This window comes from Dendropsophus ebraccatus, chromosome 14 (genome assembly GCF_027789765.1).
Source record: "Dendropsophus ebraccatus isolate aDenEbr1 chromosome 14, aDenEbr1.pat, whole genome shotgun sequence".
NCBI lineage: Eukaryota > Metazoa > Chordata > Amphibia > Anura > Hylidae > Dendropsophus > Dendropsophus ebraccatus.
Window position 1 is genome coordinate 24211060 of NC_091467.1, and position 19626 is coordinate 24230685.

The following is a 19626-nucleotide window of genomic DNA, read 5'->3' on the forward strand; positions in this document are numbered from 1 at the left end:
AGAGGATAATATGACGGGAATACCCCTTTAATCCTTAGTAATCTGCATCTGTGTTTACCGTTATTACTGACTCCCTCTGCCAAATGGCATATCTATTAGAGCTGGACACACTCTCTTTGTAGAGTCACAAGTCGCTAGGCTTTCACTTTTCTGTATTTTTGGGGTTTTTCTCCCCGCAGATAACGTTTCTCCGTCTCTATAGCAATGGTTGGAGTTAATAACCCAAATGCTAGTGGTGGTCTGTGTAATTGGCAGTACACTTTGCCATGTCCCCAGGGCAGCCACTTGCTCAGACACTGTGTGGCATATTGCCATCCATTCAAGTTTGCCAACCAGATTCTGATGTCTGAAGCAAAAGGGAGGGGGATATTATAGTGTCAGCTTTGGAAGTAACAAGAACTTCATCCCAATTGTCCAACATAGAAAAGAAAACGCATGATGGTTCCTATTACTGTTTACAAGTAGATGAAACAAATAATTATCAGAGATGTGCTCGGTTCATCTGGACCCAAGTGTGCGGCATTTGATTACTTGTGGCTGCAGAAGTTGGATGTCCTGGAAGTCCTGGAAGAGAAGGATACAGGCTATGGCCTATGGCTTTATCCATATTTCCCAGACAGCCTTAAAGGAAACCTGTCACCCGCTGTGCCGGGTGACACCCGCCCGACACCATATACTTACCCCTTCCCCGAAGTCCCGGTCCTGGAGCCGCTCTCACCGCCGCGACATCGCCGTCGGAAGCCGTGCGCGTTCATCAAACATGAGTCCGACGCCCATAGAGAATGACTGGAGCCGGCCATATCGCGGCGGTGGGATCGGGTCCAGGACCGGGACTTCGGGGAAGGGGTAAGCATATGGTGCTCCACCGGGGGGTCGGGCGGGCGTCACCCTGGCATGGCGGGGCATGGCCGCTGGAAGTGACATGGCGCTGATGCCGCAGTGCTGAGACGCACGCAGCGCCAATGCGTTCCACAGTCGAATGCAAATGGAAGAAAAGCCAGCCGCTCGGGTGACACGCAGAGTGCGTTCCAAGACGCACTAGGTAAGAAAAACTTAAAAGCTAAGACCTGCAGAAGCAAATATCAGGATACTACCTGGACATCGGCTCCAGCGGCATCCCAGCAATCATTACCTGGAGAGAAAACCTGAATGCAACAGGTTAACAAAGCATAAAAATGGAGGAGGGACAAAGTCCCCTAGGGCTAACAGCAACGAAGTAAAAAAAGACTGAGGTCTAGGGGGAGGTGGAGCCTATTTATACCTCATGGAGGAGGGGATTAAAATTTAATTGTTATTTTTTCATTAAATATTCCTTCGTCCCAGGGGCTCGCAGGGGCGAATTTACCCCATATGTTGTGATGCCAATGGGACGTAAGGGAATCAAATAATGCATGCTCGGGTCCAGACGAACATAATCTCTGGTAATTAGTGTGTGTAGATACATGGACAGGTCAACAAGTGTCAGCAGAAGCAACAGAGAAGAAAAACCCCATTGCATTGACCAATAATGTAAAACCCTACACTAATATACAGTATATGTAGTATTAAAGGGCAACTCTAGCGGGGAAAAAAATCTTTCAAATCAACTGGCATCCGTAAGTGGCAGATATTTGTAATTTACTTCTATTAAAAAAACTCAAGTCTTCCAGTACTTATCAGCTGCTGTATGCCCTACATATCTATGTCTATGACATACAGCAGCTGATAAGTACTGGAAGACTTGAGATTTGTTAATAGAAGTAAAGTGCAAATCTCTGCCACTTTAAGACACCAGTTAATTTGAAAGATTTTTTTTTGCTGGAGTACCCCTTTAAAGCTTAGCACCAACTTTTATTCCAGATAACTGGAACCAGATTTGGGGGGGGGGGGGGAGGGCATGTATCCTGGGTGCCAAAGGGGATTTCACCAAGCCACTTTGCCACGGCCCGGGCCAAAGTATCCAATTTGCAGCCACTTTTATACAGGGCTAGTATGTTTACCTTGGGTGAATGCTATTCTGGTTTATAATGTACATAAACTTTGCTTGAGTTCACACTCGGTAGCAGCACAACAAAACTGTTATCGGCGATGGCCTGTACAATAGACATTCAGAGATAAGGGAGACTGACTCCCCCTCTTATCCAACAATTGCACCTCACTGACTATTTCTCTGGATAATTCTGCAATATTATACATATCGGACATAGTAAGAAATACAGCCTAGAGTATTTGCAATGCAGTCTGCACTGAAGGGGTGAGAAGAGCCCTTGCCCTCTCCTCCTGTGGTACAAGGCTGCCATTGTGTGCTCCCGTCCCTCCCATCTCTTTCTTCCAGTCCCAGATCCCCCCCCAACAACCTCCTCACCACAATTTGTAGTAGTAGAAATATGCAGAGGGGAAGCTAGCAATGCCTTCTGGATCTGAAATTAATTCTGTGGAATGTACGCTGCTACCATTTCCATTTTTTTATTATTTTTTTCTGTATCATGGATTGTGTGTGACATTAATCCCGTCATTGTACTGGGCGTCCGAGAAGGAATTCCTACATAGAATACATTTAGATATGAATGTATTTTGTCTGACATTAGGGTTATATTATGGTCGGATAGTTTTCTCCCTGCTCCCGTCCTCTTTGTATGTACCCAAACCTTGAAGACCTTGAGGTGTCAATTGAAATTCAAGGGGCATCCTGATACCATTCTAATACCTAGCATAATTCATCAGTATTTGATTTCTAAGGGTCTGACTTCTATGTCCTCACTGATCGGCAACATAAAGGGGCTACAGTGTTCCTAGGTCACTGACATTGATGGACAGCTCTGGAGCCTGGCAGTAGCAAAATAATGCTGGACAAACCAAGTGACTTTCCCATGACAAATAATATGGGGGGTGGGGGAGAGATGGAATACACTGTTAAAATTTAAGACGCCCAAATTTTCTTGTTGTCGGGGGAAAAAGGTCACTGCTAGAGGAGTCTGGCCTTGGCTTACCCTCACTCCCCACTGGAAAAATAAATGTTTGGTTGAGCTTCACATGTATGGGAGGATCAGAAGAGACACCTCTGTATATATGACTTCTTTCTATGGTCTGCACATGACCTGTAGTAGCTCCAGTTATAAACGTAGCTATATCTCCCATTTGGAGCGATGTTGGGAGATACTACTGGTGACTAAAAATAAGAAAAAAGCCGGGATAGAAGGGCTGCACCTCGAAATTTTATACAAAATTATTAAAACCTTTATTAATTAGTACACAACCGATACATATAAGACATGTAAAAACACTTAAAACCACAAAATGACAATCAAACACCAAACCATATAAGGTGTGGTGTGAACTAAGCACCCTACTACATAAGAGAGCAGTAAACACCCTAGGTATAACAAATGTATGGTATAGTACCACTACAATGTTCAACACTTTAATAAGACTTGTATGTGTAACATATCATAAAGTGCAGTGTAAAGGATAAAGCATATAAAGCAACAAGTGATAAACCTAGAAAAATAACTTGCAACGTGTGCAAAGAACAAAAATCAAGGGGTACTGCTCTCAGAGAGTGGATAGAGCTAGAGTCCCCACGCGTTCTGTCCAGAAGACTTCATCAGGGGTCATTGGGATTGACATTTTGTGGTTTTAAAGGAGAAGTCTGGGACTTTTTTTTATTAAAGTATTGTATTGGCCCCCAAAAGTTATACAAATTACCAATATACACTTATTTAATAAAAAATGTTCCCGGACTTCTCCTTTAAGTGTTTTTAGACGTCTTATATGTATTAGTTGTATACTAATTAATAAAGGTTTTGATACTTTTGTATACAATATCGAGGTGCAGCCCTTCTATAACGGCTTTTTCCTCTCTTTTTTTGTAGTCATGTATGTTTTTTGAGCCTGGGAGCTGGCACTCGGCTTTATATACTATAGATGGTGCCCACAAGGTTTTGTGATAGATGGTAATGGTGAAACGTGTTTCTGCAGTCACTTTGAAGCAATGTTCATAGAATTTAAACTTTTTTTGCATTGCATTTGGGCATCTTCCCACTTTGATTTCTGGTCCTACTTTGTAGCTTTTTTGGCCATCAGTATAAAACACATGGGGTCCTTTTGACTCTCCACTAACATCATGTTGGTGGAGTGTCGAAAGAGCCCCATATACTTTATATGGGAATTTCGCTGCCTGACCTCTGTGGAGGAGATTTTTCTAAATGCGCCTCAGCCGTATGCCATGGAAAAGGGGCAGGTTCGCCCCCTTTCCGTGCCATACACCAAATGTATCCTCCTCTCACCAAATAGCTTCTCATTTGCATCCACTCCTATGTATAACTCAAAAAACTGCCATAAAGAGTGTGATCCCTAGCCTCAAACTAACAGAATATGTTATAGAGGCTCCGATAGTAGCCTCAAACACAAATGTGAAGAGAAAGGCAAAATATCACTGAGCCTGAAATATCTCCTGTCCTGTTATCTGAGTGTCAGGATGAAAGTCCCGGACCCTGCATGCGGAATGGAAAAAGGATTTATGAAGTAATCGGAGTCTACACGCCGCCTGTGTAGTTCCGTCAGGCTTGAAAAGTTGGAATCGCAATTTAAATAGGCGGCTTTAAGAAAAATCCTAGATTTGAAAACTGAAGGTGAAAACAGATTTTCATTGTGAAATCCTACTTCCTCTGCTTTCGGTGTTATACTGCCATCTAAATGGGTTTACAAGGAAAAAAAAAATGATTAACGTCTATTACAACAGAAAAACTGGGTCCCTTTGTGAGTAAAGTCTCCGCAATCTCACAAGGCCTAAGGTTAATTTGAGTATGTAATGATAGGTGTGACATTTGACCTCTGATGTTGACTTTAAAGAGGTTAAAGGAGACGAAGACAAAGTTTTTTGATGTTAGTGAAATTTGCCAAATTTGACCCCTGCACAGGATGGTGGTCTGGTCGTGGGAATGGTGTTTATGGGTAGAGAACATTGATTCTTCCAAAATTTGCTTCATGTCCTAGTTGCTAAACTGGATTTGAATTCAAAAGTACATAGAGAAGCAGGGACGCCTGTCTAAAACCAAAGTCCCTGCTCCTGTACTCTGACCACTCATTGTCCCTGCTCCTGTACTTTAACCACTCAGTGTTCCTGCTCCTGTACTCTGACCACTCACTGTCCCTGCTCCCGTACTCTGACCACTCAGGGTCCCTGGTCCTGTACTCTGGCCCATCAGTGTCCCTGGTCCTGTTCTCTGACCAATCAGTGTCCCTGCACCTGTACTCTAACAACTCAGTGTTTCTGCTCCTGTACTCTGACCACTCAGGGTCCCTGCTCCTGTACTCTGACCAATCAGTGTCCCTGGTCTTGTACTCTGACCAATCAGTGTTCCTGCTCCTGTACTTTTACCACTCAGGGTCCCTGCTCCTGTACTCTGACCACTCAGGGTCCCTGCTCCTGTACTCTGACCAATCAGTTTCCCTTCTCCTGTACTCTGACCACTCAGTGTCCCTGCTCCTATACTCTGACCACTCAGGGTCCCTGCCCCTGTATTCTGACCAATCAGTGTCCCTGCTCCTGTACTCTGACCACTCACGGTCCCTGCTCCTGTACTCTGACCACTCAGTGTCCCTGCTCCTGTACTCTGACCCCTCAGTGTCCCTGCTCCTGTACTCTGACCACTCAGTGTCCCTGCTCCTATACTCTGACCACTCAGGGTCCCTGCCCCTGTATTCTGACCAATCAGTGTCCCTGCTCCTGTACTCTGACCACTCACGGTCCCTGCTCCTGTACTCTGACCACTCAGTGTCCCTGCTCCTGTACTCTGACCCCTCAGTGTCCCTGCTCCTGTACTCTGATCACTCAGTGCCCCTGCTCCTGTACTCTGACCACTCAGTGTCCCTGCTCCTGTACTCTGACCACTCAGGGTCCCTGCCCCTGTATTCTGACCAATCAGTGTCCCTGCTCCTGTACTCTGACCACTCACGGTCCCTGCTCCTGTACTCTGACCACTCAGTGTCCCTGCTCCTGTACTCTGACCCCTCAGTGTCCCTGCTCCTGTACTCTCAACACTCAGTGTCCCCGCTCCTGTACTCTGATCACTTAGTGCCCCTGCTCCTGTACTCTGACCACTCTGTGTCCCTGCTCGTGTACTTTGGGTGACAAAGTATACTGATGCATCACCACTCAGTGTCCCTGCTCCTGTACATACTTTCTCTGGTACCCTGTGCCCACACAATTTACCCACAGAATTGGGATTCAGGCAATTCAGAATTTATTAGGAAATTTCAAACATATTTGATTGATTTGACCATCTGTATTCATAGAGAACATTTTCACACCTGTATCGTCAATTCCATTTTTCTGTTCCTCATACACTGAATGCCTTACACGGCAGACACCAGTGGAGCATGGCACACCCTATTGACTTATAATGTCCATTGTGGTTTCTGTTGTTTTGAAAGATGCTGCCCTGCTGTGCTGATCTTCCTATCAGATATTTTGGAATCTTCAATAGAAGCTACAGACGGAGCTTCCAATAAAGATGTAAACTGGATTTTAAAGGAAGATAGTAATATTTTATCCAATTGCCAGACCAGTACTGTAAATTTGTGAATAGTAATCCTGATATTGAGCCACGAAAGCCAATGGGGTCATGTCAGCGCCCTAAACTACCCATATTCTTTTGAAGTTTGGATGAAGACTTTGCCAGCCTGTTGCCAACTCCCCTGATCACGTGGTGCCCAGGTCAGAGGTTATCAAGACTCCAATTGAGTTCCTATTCATCTGTCATTTTAATAGAGACTGTGTGATGTGCAAGTTTCATACTACTTCAAAGGGAATGTTGTGTGGTTATGATTCATTGGCTTCATCTGAGTCTGTAATGAGTGAAACAGCTGGTTCTAGACTGTTGCGGAATTAGTCATAGACTCTCTGTGGAGAAAGCTGACCATACAGTAATGTCGACTGTCCTCTGCTATGAGAATTCATAGTCTAAAGTCACTTGTGGTAAGCGTATCATCTAGAGGTGATGTGCAGGGCTTCAGGACTATCTAATGTTTGTAACAAATGTCCAAGTCATCTGTTATTGGAACCTTACTTGGTTTCTGCTGATGTTTTGAAAATGTTTGAGTAGCCTTTTACTACCATCATTGTCAGTTGCACATTCCCATAAATGTAAATCCTAGTAATATAGGCGGAATTGACATGACAATTCTTTGAGCAGGGAGCGGAGGTGCCCAAGCCATCCCATAGACACTGAGGCAGGCGGTATTTTGTGGCGGAGCTATTCTGCCTATATGTGGACATACCCTAAGGGCCCTATTACATGGGTGATTATTGGCTGAAAAGGCCTGTGAAATATGCCCGGAAGTCAGTCATACACCTTGAAACTTAGGACCGTATTACACATGCTATAATTGGCTTAAACAGGCTGATTCGGCTGATTATCGCTCTGTGTAAAAGAGACAATGATGAGCCAATGACAGTGATTATCAGCTGATCGTGTCTTGAGATCCGGACCTAGAAGCATTGGCCGCCAACCATTCAATGATACCTGTTATAGCGATGTGCAGCCGACGGTTGGCGATTGAATAAATTGCCATACATTACCTCTCCACTCTCCCAGTCTTCTCCTGCCCTCTGCTTTCATTTCCAGCCGTGGCTGCAGCTTCAGGGCGGCCTGTCAGCTCAGACAGGTGCGTGGTGGTCCTGGCCAGTGGTTGGCTGAGCAGCAGGTCAGCTCAGACAGGGTGCTCTGAAACTGCAGCCGCAGCATCGGGAGTGAAAGCCCAGGGCAGAAGACCAGGAACATGGAGAGGTAATGTATAGCAGTTAGAGCAAAGGCTGCATGGACATTGCTAATGATGTCTGTGCAGCTCTTGCTAAACGATCATAGAGCCATGTAATGGGTTCAGCTAGATCGCTCGTTTACATTATTAATAAGGCTGCCATGGGCCCATTTAATAGGACCCTTAGTCAAATCATCTTGTGTAATAGTGTTGAGTGGACCTATCAAACTGTTCGGGTTTGGCAAACACGAACGTTAGGCATTTTATTCCATGTGGCTCCTGAAATTGGATGCAGTCCTTGGGGGTCCTAAAAAACCTGTATACAACCGTAACCCATAAACTATATCCATGTTTTCCTGGCAGCCCTAGGGCTGCATCCAATTTCTGCAGGTGCGGGGAAGCAAATGCTGAATGTTCCGGTTTGCAGAATGGTGCTAGTAATAGTAAACTCCACCATTTTGCTGTCATCTAGACATACCGTATATCATATGAAGTAAAAATCATGGCTATTTTCTTCCAGAAACAGCACCGCACCAGTCTATGGGTTGTTTCTGGTATTGCAGCTCAGCTCTATTGATATGAATGTGGCCGAGCTGCAATACCACACACAATACCATAAAGTAAGTAACTTCTATATAAGTCTATGGCTCCATATCACTTTTACGATTGTTGACGATCTTTAGGTCTATAGGTTAGACTGCATTCCAGTTATTCAGAGCAGAACTCGCATGTACACAGCTTAGGTTACATTCCGACCAGTTAACCAACCTTTCATTGACTCCGTGACACTTGTTTTTACCGCACATCAATGGTGGAAAAACATGAGAAAGTGCCATTTGTGAGATTCCATTGTCTTCTTGTGGTGTGTATGTTCTAAGACAAATGGTTAGTTCTGTCATAGTGTATAGTAAAGGTCATGTGCAGCTATTTTCCCATTTAGGACAGGCAGGTGTGTTCTACCACTACAGTGTTACACGTCCTTATATCTCAGGTGAGACCGAAAGTGAACTAGATATGAGCACTTGAGCATGCTTGGGTCCAGTTGTTCGGCATTTGATTACTAGTGGCTGAAAAAGTTCGATGCAGCTTTAAGATTGCCTGGAAAACATGAATATAGTAATAGGCCATAGGCTGTATCCATGTTTTCCCAGACTCCCAAGGGCTGTATCCAACTTCTTCAGCTACCGGTATTCAGTTGGACCCGAGCATGCTCGTTTTGCGCTCATCTCTAATCAGAACTTAAAGATTATACATTAATGTGCTTTGCTGTCTTATTGCAGATTGTCCCAGCAGTGGATAGGGGAAAAATTTGTGAGCTGTCACCCATCCCCCCCCCCCCCCTTGCTCTATGTATGACTCTCTGCACCATACATAAGCTTAGATGATGCACATTTTATATATACCTGTAAAAAATTGTTTCTGGGACTTCTTTCAGCTCTGAAATCGCTTAATTTCATTTGTGAACAGTGTCAACTAGGCAGGGCTTCGCGAAAGTTGGGCCCACTCCGCGTTCACCAATGAAATAAAGAGAAAGTAAGGGGGGGGGGGGGGGATTTGACAGTATCAGTTTAAAGAAAGGGTGTTCCAAAGCTTATGTGTCTTAAAGGAGTTATCCAACACTTTTAAAGTTATCCCCGATCAACAGAATAGGGCATAAGTAGCTAGACAGTGTGACATCTGGGACCACCACCGACAAAGGGTGGGGGGAAGGGGGGGTACTGCGGGAGGGGCTATTACAAGGATTGACGGCAGCAGATCGTTGCTATCTTTGTCTTTCATCTTTCAACACCATCAAATCTGCTGCGGATCTGCTGCGGATCCTGTAGATGTAAACGCACCCTAAAAGACAACAATTAGCCGACATCATGCAACAATCGGCTTTTATTACGAAATACTGCCAAATATCGCCAAATACTGCAGATAATCGCTTTGTGTAATAGGGCCTTTAGCTTGCGTGCTGCTTTCTCTGTTAACCTCTATTCTCATGATCGGTGGTCGTCCCAACAGTCAGACCTCCAAAAGCTGTGGATAGGGCAATAGTTTGCAATTTTAGGATAATCCCTTTAATTTGTTGTGTTCCCCATCTGCTACTGCAGACCCTATATATGCAACATATGATGGTGTTCCATATTAATTATTGAGTGATTCATTCTTCTGAAAAAGATGTTGTGCAGCAGCTGTCGTGTATGCCATGAAAAAGGGGTTGCCTCCATACAGCATTATCTGGATATGGGACCCCTTTATGTCGGGGGTCCCATCCTCCTGAAAAATTTCACACAAGGTATTCAGTTCATTCTCACCCATATTTTGCAGCTCAAAGATCACCATCTGGGATTGTTACACCGTAACCATGTTGTTCATTTCATCACTTGGACTTTTGCACTGGTTTGCTGGCATATCTCCTAGTGCCATAGACGTTTGACAAAGTGATGATGCTGGCCATGCCAGCTCCATTACTAGTGGGAAGATGATTACTATGGCATTCGGCCTCCCATATCAGCAATTGGATGATCAATTCCATAGTTTTTCGCTAACATCCAGTAGTATATTGGAATACATAGGTATTCCAATAGAAAAGTTATGCAGACAGTACATATACCTATTCAGGTCTATGGGCCTATGCACACCACCATGGATTTCATGGCCTATTTTAATGGTGTTAGAAAGTTATACAGATTTGTAATTTACTTTTATTTAAAAATCTCCACTCTTCCAGTACTTATTAGTTGTGGTATGTCCTGCAGGAAGTGAGGTATTCTTTCCAGTTTGACACATTGCTCTCTGCTGCAACCTCTGTCCGTGACAGTAACTGTCCGAAGCAGGAGAGGTTTTTCTAATTGGGATTTGCTACTGCTCTGGACATAGACAAAGGTGGCAGCAGAAAGCAATGTGTCAAACGGGAAAGAAGACAGAACTTCCTGAAGGGCATCCAGCAGCTGATAAGTTCTGGAAAACTGGAGATTTTAAAATAGAAGTAAATTACAAGTCTGTATAGCTTTCTTACACAAGTTTATTTGAAATAATTTTTTACAGCTGGTGTTCCTCTTTAATCGAAACCACAATGGACACTCTTACAACGCCATTGCTAACTAGTAAGGCTAGGTTCACACTGTGTATTTGCTGTCTGTTTAATGAATCCATTTTATGGAGGAATTTTTTTTTAAAAATGAACAGACAGCACAAACGCAGTGAAAACCTAGCTTAACTATGGCGTTGTAGTACTAAATGACCATTTTATAACATAACCACAATTATTTATTATCCGTAGAATATATGAGACCCCCTTAGGTCCCCTTATATGCAGTGAATATGACCTAGGTAGATTGTGCACAGACTGCGGACTGAATGCAGCCAGGCCTGTCCTTTCAGCCATACTGCGTAGGCCTGATCTCAGGAGGCCGTTGCTAGGAGACCACTCCACAGACATGCAGGAAATGTCTGCTGGAAGCAGCTGCATTAAGCCCCCCTACTCCTACTTACATGTACTCAATGCCTGGAGGGGCTTAAACTCCCCAAGAGGGTGTGGGAAGGTTATGAATCCCAGTGGGAGACTGTAGTGGAGGTCAGACGGCCATTCCTGATCTGTAATGTTTTCAAAGGAACTATAGTATTGTCTAATACTTACAATGATGCCGTCCCACCTAAAGCTCAGTGCCCGCAGTGTTACAGCCTGGCAGTATACACAAGGAAGATATCTACCTCTGACGAGAATCTCTGCTATATACCACTATAGGGGCATACATTATCCATAGGATCTAGGGATGGTCCGAACCCTCCGAGGTTCAGATCCCGCTGTCTGCCCGCTCCGTGGAGCGGGTGTATACAGTGGGGGGACCGCCTGGAAAACTGGGATACAGCCTATGGCTATGGCTGTATACCAGTTTTGCAGGCGGTCCTCCCGCTGGATCCGCCCGCTTCGCAGAGCGGGCAGACAGCGGGAATCTGATGCCGAGCGTTCCGGTTTGTACGAACCCGAACCTCGGAGGGTTCGGACCATCCCTAGATCCTATGGATAATGTATGCCCCTATAGTGGTATATAGCAGAGATTCTCGTCAGGGAATCATTACCGAGCAAGTACTGCAGCTCTCTGACCCCCCCCCCCAACAGATTTCGCACTGCGAGTTCCACAACAAAATCCGCTGCGATTGCTAGTACTGTCAGTTTGTATTTTTCATCCTGATGCGAGTATGTAAATTCCGTGCCGTGTCCCACCACCGGTGTTACTTGTCTTTGCACCCCTCGCAAAAGCCTGTACTTCAAACTAGTAGTGGAAATGAAGTAGTACCTAAGTTTTACTACTAGATGTCGCTAGTATGTATAGTGTATGTATATTGCACAGCTGTAGGTAAGTAAACTGTTATTGTTTCTGTGATTTGTGCACCAATGTGAGCTCTTTCATATGCTGTAGGAAGTTGTCACAAGGGGAGAGGAAGTGTAGCCCCACTTAGTGAGTCTTACTCTGGTTTCTGTAGAGAAAGGACACAAGCCAGAACGGTCCCTACAGCAGTCAAGTTGGACCCTGGCTTATGCCAGGTCCCCTGTTAGAGGAAAAGTCCAGTGTGGTCTGATGTGTGGTAGTGGACGCACACACGGGACACAAGAACACTCTTTTCTTGAAGGCAGCACTTTCACACACTATGCAGTGCTAAGTACTCTAAGAGAGGACAAGTCAGGGATCATCCCATCCCAGCCCAGAACAAGTCTAAAGGTGCAGGACAGTATCCTGAAGAAACAGGAACTGATCCGGATAGAGCAAAGTTACTAGAAGCCTACGTACTCTATCTCACAGCACGGGTTTAACCGGAAAATTCTGACCACTCTGCTCATCCCAGGTAACAAGGTCTGGGGCTTGTGTCACCCTCTAGGACAGGTCGCCCAACACTCGTGGGCAATAAGTGGTGCAAAGACCAAGGAGTCAAAACACGGGCACAAGTATTCTCTCTACTCTCAAGTATTCTACTTATTCTACTTGGGACTATTGGGACTCTCTCTCGACATCCTCCTCTCTACTCCTCTGAACTTACTCTACTTCTCAACACGCAACCAAGCCAGCACGCCTATCCTACCTCTTAAGCTCTGAGCACAAGTCCAAAGTGTGTTATCAAGGCAAAAGCCTATTGTGTATCACTGTATCAAGTATCCCTGCAGTAAAGAAGAGTTTATTTATTGTAACGGGACCCTGTGATTCTTGTCTAAGCACCTACACAGCCATTGCACTTTCCTTGGGTCATCTCCCCTGTCTGTAGGTGGCGGTACCAATAGTCCAGGTGGGTCACAACTCCACTCTGGACCACCGTGATAAGTGCCCAAGGGACCCCCAAACAGCCTGGCAGGTTACTGACCACAGGGGAAAAGGTATAGCCAGCCTCACTAAAATAAAAGCAGGTGTGCCTCCATACCTGTGTGCCCAACCGGCGCTGGCGTCATGACAGCATTACACCTGGCTGAGCTATTTCTCGACCATCCACTACACTAGTGGAGTCACACAGCACGTGACCGGTCTCGCTGCACAGTAGTGCACCACTACAACCGTCCCCCTTAACCCACGGCGGACCGGTGAATACTTTACCTGTCTGCACTCCGACCTGCTTCTGTGGCTCCCAGCTCCTTGACGTCCCACTAAGCCAATCAGTGTGCTGTCCCACCGCAGCCATTGAATGGCTAAGCAGGATGTCAGGGAGCCGGGAGCCATAGAAGCAGGCCAGGGTGCGGACGGGTAAAGTATTCACCAGGCAGAGGTGGGTTAAGGCGGATGGGGTTCAAATACTCTCAGCGGGATGAAAAATGTGCTGTGAGTATGAAAATCCATACAAACTGACGGAACAGGAATCGTTACGGATTTCGATGCGGAACTTGCAGCGTGAAATCCGCTGCAATTCCGCTATGTGTGAAGCTACCTTTAGTCAGTGTTTCATTTCATCTTAGAACATGATGAGATCAAGCGAGAAAGAGAGAACAAAAGTCCACGATTGCCCCTTGTAAATGGAGCAATAGTGAAGTTGCATGGCCACAGCGCCATTCACTGCTAAGGGCTAATGGAGATTGCAGTCAGTTTTTGAAGCCAGGTCCATAGTAGTGAATGGAGTGGAGTCATTGTAAGAACTCTTTAGCTTACAAGGGACACTTGTGGAATGCTATTCTCTTGTTTGATAGACGTCCCAGTAGTTAGACCCCCGTGATCACACATTCATCAGCTATCCTGCCATTAGTAGGCCAACCCCTTTAAAGACCACCAGCTGCATTGTTTCTCTCTGATATACAATGGATATACCTTATATGTGTCCAGTGGAGACCATTTCCAATAGTAACATGACATTAAAGTATCGCTATATACAGTATGCAATTCCTTAAAATAATAATAAAAGCGACATAAAGTGTGGAAGTTTTGTATATTTTGCTCTGATAATACACAATACAGTACTTTTTGTATGCATGCAGTAACTTTGTGTATATACAAAAAGAGTTGCCAATAGCATTTATGAGTCTAGTGGAATTGTCGTCATCGATAGCAGATTTTCTAGTGTTGATGTCACTCCTTCTTGTGTGCTCCCATTGTAAGTTTTGCAATGCCAGGCTATGCCATGGAGTTGACTTCAGGGTGGCCTTTTGTTATTGTGGATCAAGGGCGTGGACCCTGCGTATTTACTACTGTTGGGCCGTGCTGTGTGGCACTATAGCTGGCACTCTCTCCCCACACACACAATCGCCTGCTGCATCTAGAAGGAAGTGAATAAGCCTCCCATCGAGTCAGGGAGTGGCTCGGCCTTTTAAACTTGTAAACCAGTTTTACCGATATAATGTGACAGGTTAAAATGCAGACTCTGAATTATAAACATGAGCTCACACATGTTATAATTTCCTGATGCCGCCGCCAGCTCCCTGACAACCTCACAATAGGAGAAAGTACATTCCCGTTTAGACGTTACTATCATTTTGCTAATTCAATACAATCCTATAATGAATTTGCATGCTTATTGAATTTCCCCTTCGATGACTGTTAATTCCTATTGTGTATAGCCGTATGGGTTTGCACTTATAATCCATCATTATGTACCGAAAATGGAAATGGATCATGGCAAAGAAGGAAAACACCAGCTGGGACCATAATGCAGGGGCTACATAGTGTTATATGACGATCACAACACTGCAATATGACACTGCATCAAGTGATTGCAACCACTGACCCCCAACCTGATGTGCTCTGCGGATTGTTGGTTGCAGGCAGCAATTTACGAGTCACTTTGCCTGCATTGTAAATCACGTGTGGCTGCTACCTGGTTGCAATTTGTCTACGATTTGACTATTTTATATAGCCACATGACAGCAACTATGCATGATATAATGTATATCAGCGGCAGTGTAGCCCTAGACTAAGAATATGCATTGCCAGTCTTTCTAATAAGTGTTAAAGACAAGAGGAAAATCATAAGGGTGGAGCGCTAGCAGTGGGGTTGACTCTAACGGCCACAGAACCAGATACCTGCATTAAAAATGGCGCATGCTATACAGAGCTCACTCGCAGAACTTACACCTTTAGTTAAAGAAATACGTCGGAGGGAAAAAAATATTTCAAATCAACTGGTTTTAGAAAGTCAACAGATTAAAAATCTCATTCTTTCCAGTACTTATCAGCTGATGAATGTCCTGCAGGAAGTGGTGTATTCTTTCTAGTCTGACGCAATGCTCCAGAACAGTAGCAAATCCCCATAGAAAACTTCTCCTGCTCTGGACAGTTTCTGACATGGATAAAGGCGGCAGCAGAGAGCACTGTGTCAGACTGGAAAGAATACATCACTTCCTGTAAGACATACAGCAACTGATAAGTACTGGAAGACTGGAGATTTTTTTTTTAGAAAATATAAATAATTTACGAATCATTTAAAAGAAAAATCTGCCAGAGTACCCCTTTAAAGGTGGCATGGAGACGCAAAGTGGTCACCCAAGATTTGAGCCCTCGGTTGCTATATCTTTTAGTCATTCTATAGCATACAACATACAGTAGTGATACTAGGTGCATGATGAAAGCCGGATGGTGAGAGAATTGTAGAATAGAGTGACGTAGGGTGAAGGAATCTTGTTTTGCACCCTCTAAATGTTTGTTCACTCTGAAGTGGAAAAAGCAGTTTGGTTAAAAATTGAAAGGGCCCTAGGCAAGTGAAATAGGAGGTGTGACACACACATTGAGCCTAGGAACATACAACTCAGTGACCCATGTACGACAAATTGAGTTTATAGTGCTCCCTGCTTTCTAATAGCACCATGTGCCCAGCATAGTGCGAATGTCCTGAATTATCAGTCTAGCATAGGACAATAGCCGCCTCCCTGCACATTCTATGGCAATGTTGTGCCTCTTTTCCCTATAGGGGACTCCCCATTTCCAGACCTTCATCTAGTGAGCATAGCTGACAGCAGCTAAAGGGCTTTGAAGGACCTGGCACATATGTGCATTATTATCACAACTGAGTTCATTCAGAACCGTGTAATACTTCATTTCTCCTGTGGAGGCACTGCAGTGAAATCCAACAGATCACAGTTGATTACAGCAGCATGATGATCTGTGATCAGTTTATATTAGAAGAATAAAAAGAAGTATCCCTTTAAAAAGCTTTATACCCTAAAAATAAAAAAAGTTCATGCAGTCTGGCCTGCAATTGATTGAGATCTGAGAAGGCTTATTAAACGAATGCCGATCATCTTGTTTTCTGGGCCAGGTTGGCATTTACATAGTAATGTTAGCAGAGACTCACAGTCTATTGTGCATGGTGGCGTTCTGTCACCCAGTGGCAGATGTTATAGAACACACAGCTAAAGCTTTGGCTGCCCAGTCATGATGGGAGTTGTAGTTTTGCAACAGCTGGAGGGCCTGAGATTGACATCCCTGTATAGAAGGAGAGAGTCAGGCTTTTCTGCATTTCATGGTGTACGATCCTTCATTGTGCCAGGAGATAAGCGCCTTGAGTTGTTGCGAGAAACACACAGAAGGACACTCCTTAGAACAGGGAAAATACACAATTCTTGGCTGGATCTGGGAAATATAAAAAAAAATTGACAGGACCGTGCCTTTACAAGGCACAAAAAATCGAGCAGCCAAGCTGCACCAACGATCCATGTATGTATATGTCTGTGCTGTCAGTTTCCAGATCTCAAGCAGTGCATACTTACCTAGTGTGCTGCTGTATCAACCCTCATCCCGTTCTCTAGCTCTCCCATCCTGTTCTCTGATAGGCTCCTCTGGCTGTCAATCACTGCGGAGGAGGCGGTGGCCTGAAGAGAGAGCAGTACGGCAGAGCTGGAGAGTTGGATGCCAGATGCGGCGCACTAGGTAAGTATGCATTGCATGTGTGATCTGGAAAGTGACAGCACAAATATATAAGCATATCTGTGCTGTCAGTTTCCCTTTGCTATCAGCTGCACATCTTCTGTTCACACAGGAAGATATGTGGCCAATCACGATAAATTTTACCACAATCCGAACCATACGATTATCTGAGGATTAGGCCTTTTCCCGCTTCTCATCTGATCACTGTTACTTTTACCATGGGCCAATTAAGGGCCGAATAAGCGTTTCTAGCAATGCTTCTGGCTGATCATTGGCCCACGTAAAAGGCCCTTAGAGGGTACGTTCCTAGTATTCTTTAGTTTGAACCTAACCTTAGTATACCAACATAACAGGAAACATTTAGCTTCGACTTGATTCTGCCCCTGACCATGGATCACATATGTGTTCAGTACATGATGTTACAGCCAGTCCTAAGAGATTTCTCGCTTTCAGTCCATCTGGCTCATGTTTGTTGTTCATCCAGTTCTGGATAAGTCTCTGAGATCAGTTCTATAAACTTTTTGTTTTCTGGCACAGATAGTGGCCATTCAGGTTTGCAGTGAAGAGGGTCCAAGATCCCTAGAGAAACATTATGCTGGTGACTTGGCAGTAATACAGGAAGCCAGACGGAAGTTGTTGGGGACGCAGTGAAACAGATGTCATATAGGTCACTAAAGATATTTCCGGGATAAAGCCGCAGAGTTTCCTGACAGCGTGCTGGACACGAGCTGATACATGGAAGAAGAAGACAGATCGGATTAACCCCTTCCGGAAACCACAGAAATCCTTTCCATATCTGGTCAACATATTGACACGTCATTTACATACAAACTCATGTGTAACCTTGTGTCAGAGATGGATGATATATTATACATATAACATCATGACTATATGTGATCTGATGTGAGACCTAGGAATGCATTTAAGGTCAAGGATAGATTCTGTCATAAGAAGGTCGTGTAACTTTGTGTGATTTATACTGACGTCTAAAAGGATGCAAATGTACACTCACTGGCCACTTTATTAGGTACACCATGCTAGTAACGGGTTGGACCCCCTTTTGCCTTCAGAACTGCCTCAATTCTTGGTGGCATAGATACAACAAGGTGCTGGAAGCATTCCTCAGAGATTTTGGTCCATATTGACATGATGGCATCACACAGTTGCCGCAGATTTGTCGGCTGCACATCCATGATGCGAATTTCCCGTTCCACCACATCCCAAAGATGCTCTATTGGATTGAGATCTGGTGACTGTGGAGGCCATTTGAGTACAGTGAACTCATTGTCATGTTCAAGAAACCAGTCTGAGATGATTCTAGCTTTATGACATGGCGCATTATCCTGCTGAAAGTAGCCATCAGATGTTGGGTACATTGTGGTCATAAAGGGATGGACATGGTCAGCAACAATACTCAGGTAGGCTGTGGCGTTGCAACGATGCTCAACCAAGGGGCCCAAAGAGTGCCAAGAAAATATTCCCCACACCATGACACCACCACCACCAGCCTGAACCGTTGATACAAGGCAGGATGGATCCATGCTTTCATGTTGTTGACGCCAAATTCTGACCCTACCATCCGAATGTCGCAGCAGAAATCGAGACTCATCAGACCAGGCAACGTTTTTCCAATCTTCTACTGTCCAATTTCGATGAGCTTGTGCAAATTGTAGCCTCAGTTTCCTGTTCTTAGCTGAAAGGAGTGGCACCCGGTGTGGTCTTCTGCTGCTGTAGCCCATCTGCCTCAAAGTTGGCCGTACTGTGCGTTCAGAGATGCTCTTCTGCCTACCTTGGTTGTAACGGTTGGCTATTTGAGTCACGGTTGAGGTCAGAGCTCAGATCTTGCTTTGTGCACAGAGACGCAGTCATGCCGGAGCAGAAAAAGGGCTGAACCCAAAATGTCTGCAGTGTAGAGTCCTGTAGCTCAAGGGTACGTTCACACATACCAGATCCGCAGCGAATTTCTTTCTTTCAAATTGTCGTGGCTTAGAGTGTTTGTGCCCTAGGCCTCCACCACCTCTCTGCCCCTCCTCCCCACCCTCTTCATCATTAAGGATGGCCCTGGGCAGGATTTCTCCTATTCATCACTTGTCTGAACACTGCACATGTGCTGGATCATTAAGGCCTATGTGCAGTGCTCAGACAAGTGGTGATTAGGAAAGATTCTGCCCTGGGGTATTCCTAATGAAGAAGAGGATGCAGGGACGGAGGGGCGTCGCACACCTAGGGCACAGACACTCTAGACCATACCAATTTGACGCAGGGCTGCAAGTTTAAAAGTTGTTTTTTAGGACAATAACTGCATCGCCTGCCGAACAGACCCCAGGACAGATCTTGGATTAAAAGCAGCTAAATTTTGATAAATTTTGAAGCAGGGTCAAAGGTTACAATCAGCCTAGGATGCAGTGTTTTCCCGCTCCTCAGTTGATTGCTGTCAATTTTATACGGGCCGATTATTGGCCAACGAAAGGTTTCCAGCAATGCTCCTGGCCCATAGTCAGCCCGTGTAAAAAGCCCTTCTAGGACAATTCCTGAAAAATACCCCCATAACATTATCCCTCCTCCA

At 44.8% G+C, this 19626-nt stretch overlaps 1 protein-coding gene across 2 annotated transcripts in view; it reads left to right on the top strand.

Moving 5' to 3' along the window:
* Positions 1-19626, top strand: part of ERBB2 (erb-b2 receptor tyrosine kinase 2) — a 64127-nt gene that overhangs the window by 18126 nt on the left and 26375 nt on the right. Inside the window, exon 1 of one of the 2 annotated variants that reach the window (XM_069952275.1) lies at positions 12506-12573. The exons of the other annotated variant lie outside the window; for it this stretch is intronic. The gene's annotated coding sequence lies outside the window, so the exon portion shown is untranslated. Of the gene's footprint in view, positions 1-12505; positions 12574-19626 lie in introns of those variants that run through there. 2 annotated transcript variants of the gene reach the window in all.